Source organism: Bos taurus, chromosome 23, assembly GCF_002263795.3.
Source record: "Bos taurus isolate L1 Dominette 01449 registration number 42190680 breed Hereford chromosome 23, ARS-UCD2.0, whole genome shotgun sequence".
Taxonomy (NCBI): domain Eukaryota; kingdom Metazoa; phylum Chordata; class Mammalia; order Artiodactyla; family Bovidae; genus Bos; species Bos taurus.
In genome coordinates, this window is record NC_037350.1 from 13,904,251 (window position 1) to 13,909,042 (window position 4,792).

General features: G+C 37.9%; 1 non-coding gene and 1 pseudogene across 1 annotated transcript; one reads left to right on the top strand and one right to left on the bottom strand.

Annotated features, from left to right (window-relative positions):
* Nucleotides 1–307: 307 nt before the first annotated feature.
* LOC112443929 (U6 spliceosomal RNA) lies at nucleotides 308–415 on the bottom strand. Its single transcript, XR_003032330.1, has one exon. It is a non-coding gene; the product is annotated as a U6 spliceosomal RNA (small nuclear RNA).
* A 1,560-nt stretch (nucleotides 416–1,975) lies between these two features.
* LOC100848955 (large ribosomal subunit protein eL42-like) lies at nucleotides 1,976–2,582 on the top strand (annotated as a pseudogene).
* The last annotated feature ends 2,210 nt before the right edge of the window (nucleotides 2,583–4,792 follow it).

Below are 4,792 nucleotides of genomic sequence, written 5' to 3' on the forward strand. Positions count from 1 at the left end.
CTAGCATGTAGAAGGTGAAGCATTGTGATCCCAGGCCTCCAGCCAACTTGGGGAGCTCAGCAGAGATAGCAGAGTACCCGCACACTTGTGTGAGTTACTAGGAGTTGGAAGAACTTTGAGGATAGAGAGGCAGTTTGACTCTGAGGAGGTGAACAAGCTTAGATTCTGATATGAAATTAAAAATAGAGTCATCAAAATTAAATACTTCCCAGCAGATAGCTTGAATAGTATATGGATACAGCCAGAGACTAACTTGTAGATTTGAAAAGATAATTTAATAAGTTATACCTCTATGCTATATATATATATATATATAGAATGCTTCATAAATTTGTGTGTCATCCTTGTGCAGGGGACATGCTAATCCTCTCTGTATCATTCCAATTTTAGTCTATGTGCTGCCCTAAATAAGCATCTCTATGCTATATTCTGAATAAAGAAAAAAATGAGGCATGAAAGAGTGAAAAGATGAAATTTATATCCAATAGGAATTTCAGAAGGTGAGAGTAGACAGGAAGAGGTTACACTGATAAAGAACATGAATCCTTAGATTCAGTTTCTATGATATTTTTGATGTCCAAGGACAGCTTTTGTATGCAGAGAAGGTGATTTTCATTTATTTGGGACTGATTTTTTTTACAACTTTACCTACTGCAATTATAAATTTAAAAGCCTAGTTTTTCTTAAACTCCTAAATTCATAAGTTTTATGACACAATTTCATATCCAGTAAATTTTATATAAAATAGAGACAATTTCAGGGAAACTTTCACATAAATGGACTGATTACTTAAGGGAATCTGATTTTGAATAATATTATATAAACTTGAATAGGACAGACTAATTACCTTTAAATACTTCAAATAATATTTATATGTTTAATGTATTCAGTTTTCTTTAAGACTTGGAATGTTCAAACTCAACAAAACTTCTAACTCAATACGCTAATCCTTCCCACATTGTTAAACAACTCTCTAATGCAGGTTCTTTTAACTACTCTACCACTGTTTACAAACTAAGTCACTTACATCATTCAATTTCAAATTAAGTGTTTAATTTGGAATCACAGGCCAATTTGTCATACACTTTAATATGCAAATTCAATTATATTTTATAAGTATTTTAAATGCCAAACAGTGATTATATTGATTGTAATACAAAATGATTAATGCCATGGGTTGGACATATTTCATATTTCTGGGGTTAAGAGATACAACCCACTGAGCTTTACTGTGACTTTAAAATTCCTGAGCCAATAACTCAGGATGTTGGGCTGCCCAGGTGGCTTAGTAGCAAAGAATATGATTGTCACCTGGGGCTAGTTGGAGTTGCTTATTGAACAGACACATTTATTTCAGGAATGCCAGACCTGCAGCTGCCTATGTCCAGTGTGGTCCTTCCTGTATCACACACTGACATACTGAGTCCAGTTTTAGTAATCTCGAAATCACAGGAGACTCCATGTCTATATCCTTCAGGCAAGGTTGATACCTCCTCTTCCGATTACACAACCACATAATACTCTTTGTAACCTCTTTCCCTTTTTCTTTTTTTTTAATTTTATTTTTTAACTTTACAATATTGTATGGGTTTTGCCATATATCAACATAAATCCACCACAGGTATACACGTGTTCCCCATCCTGAACCCTCCTCTCTCCTCCCTCCCTGTACCATCCCTCTGGGTTGTCCCAGTTTGATCATTTGACTTTTTTAACCTCCAACCAGATTGCAACTGATTTTGTTCACTCATCTCATTACTCTCAGGCTGAACTCTATTTTTCATTTTTTTCCTATGTCTTTGGGTCACAGGTTTTGGCAATCTATAGTCTTTGGCTTTATGATTACAACAGTTGTAAATGGCATAAATAAAAATAGATGCACACTGAGACACACTGAAGCACAGAATATAACAATAAAGACAGAGAGACTATCTTGAAACAACCAGAGTTTTGTGCCAATAGTACTTCTACAAACATGGTGAACATGCCTAAAACCTGCAGGACTTTCTGTAAGCAGTGTGGCAAGCACTAAGCCCTCAAAGTGGCACAATACAAGAAGGGCAGGCATTATGCATATGTCCAGGGAAAGTGGCATTATGAGAGGAAGCAGAGTGGCTATGGTGAGCAGACTAAGCCAATTTTCCAGGAAAAACTAAAATCACAAAGACTGTGCTGAAGTTGTAGATCAAAGGATTCTTGCTATTAAGAGATGTAAACATTTTGAACTGGGAGGATTTAAGAAGATAAAAGGTCAAGTGATCCAGTTCTAAGCATCCTCCTTTGCTCTTATAAAGATAATACAGTCTTGAAGTAAAAAAAGGTAGAAAAATTACATCAAAGTGGAGTGATAGCAGACTTCTAATTAACAACAGTTGAATAGTATCTTCGAAGCAAGAGAAAATAGCGAATCTGCACTTTTTTACTCAGTCAAGCTACCATTCAGGAATGGGAAAACAAAAGTCATTTTTAGAAAGGCGAAGTCTAAATTCATTAACAGACACTGAAAAAAAACTGCTGAAGTACATGGATCTTTCTGTATGAAAACCCTTGCTATTTGCTATCTGAAACTAAGGAATGAAAAAGATTTGCATAACATGGTGTACTTTTCAATCTCAATACCCCAAATCATCATCCAAATCTAGGAACCCAAAAATTCAGATGCTGAAAACAACTTACACTAAAGAAAGAAATTAATTCACAAAGAAAGAAGTGAGCCTCAAGAAGGAATGATGAGCTAGGAAAATGACAAAGTGTATGGGTAAATCTAAATGATCCTTGATTGTTTAAAATAATAAAAAACCAACCTGTTTCGGGGGAGTATAAAAACTACATAAATAAAGTATGCACTTGGAGAACGCAATGGCACCCCACTCCAGTACTCTTGCCTGGAAAATCCCATGGATGGAGGAGCCTGGTGGGCTGCAGTCCATGGGGTCGCTAAGGGTCAGACACGACTGAGCGACTTCACTTTCACTTTCATGCATTGGAGAAGGAAATGGCAACCCACTCCAGTGTTCTTCCCTGGAGAATCCCAGGGACGGGGGAGCCTGGTGGGCTACCATCTATGGGGTCGCAGAGTCGGACACGACTGAAGCGACTCAGCAGCAGCAGCAAAGTATGCACTGAACATGTAAAGTAGCATAGGTGATGTGAACGGACAAGTTAAAGGTTTGGTAAAAAGCAGTCGATGTTTAGGAATGTTGGTTGTAGTAGACACTGTTGTTGTCACTAACCCATATTCTCTCTGTCCACCTAAGTTCATTTATTGATGGGATAGACAGTTTAACAGGCTGCCAGGTGTTGCTCCAGCACATGTGTCTCCCTTCTATGCCTGATGTTTTTCTCCTGAATCATAGAACTTTCTCTGCCTTAAGCAGGTGTAATCTGGACATGCAGGGGAGTTAACACTTCCGGGAATGACTTTCAATCAATGGAGGAGTCAGTAGATTAATGTTCCAACCTTCTTATCTCCTCACAGGAAAACTCTGAACCAAGCTTCATGTGGTTGTTCAGAGGATTTGAGCCCCTGGCATCCACAATAAACTGCTCATGAGCGTTTCCTAGACCTGCTTTTCTCTTCCCCTGCCTCACTTCCCCCTTCCTTGTTAGCCCTTCCTGATGTCACCTCCCAAATGCCTGTATTCAAGGTCTGGTCCTAAGGGCAACTCTTGGGAGAATCCAACTTAACACACTGGTTAGTTTTAGCATTTAATTTATGTATGCTTGTGACAATTTTAAGAGTAAATCACTAAAATGGTACAGATAGAATGTGCAACTTCCAAACAAACATAGGTGAAAAGGAGAAATTTTTTTAAAGTCTTAACTCAATAAAGATAGGAAAGTGATGGAGGGGGAGAGAAACTTAAGAGAGTAAATATCACATTTCATAGAATGTAAGATGACATCACTTGTAAAATACACCTAAATTTTTGCATGCTAATAAAGAAGAAAAGAGATGCTAATTACAACTTCAATTATACAGGTATCATAATTTCAAAGATGTTTAAAAGTGGGGGAAAATGTGTGTCATAGACTTGATGAAATTTGATAGTGTGAAGTAAGATTTTAGAAATACAAGTAAATATTCAATAATTACAATATGAAGGGGCTAAAAAACTCAGCAGTGGCCACAGGACTGGAAAAGGTCAGTTTTCATTCCAATCCCAAAGAAAGGTAATGCCAAAGAATGCTCAAACTACTGCACAATCGCACTCATCTCATACGCTAGCAAAGTAATGCTCAAAATTCTCCAAGCCAGTCTTCAGCAATACCTGAACTGTGAACTTCTAAATGTTCAAGCTGGTTTTAGGAAAGGCAGAGGAACCAGAGATCAAATTGCCAACATCTGCTGGATCATCAAAAAAGCAAGAGAGTTCCAGAAAAACATCTATTTCTGCTTTACTGACTAGGCCAAAGCCTTTGACTGTGTGGATCAAAATACACTGTGGAAAATTCTGAAAGAGATGGGAATACCAGACCACCTGACCTGCCTCTTGAGAAATCTTTATGCAGGTCAGGAAGCAACAGTTAGAACTGGACATGGAACAACAGACTCATTCCAAATAAGAAAAGGAGTACGTCAAGGCTGTCTATTGTCCCTCTGCTTATTTAACTTACATGCAGAGTATGTCATGAGAAACGCTGGGCCAGAAGAAGCACAAGCTGGAATCAAGATTGCCGGGAGAAATATCAATAACCTCAGATATGCAGATGACACCACCCTTATGGCAGAAAGTGAAGAGGAACTCAAAAGCCTCTTGATGAAAGTGAAAGAGGAGAGTGAAAAAGTTGG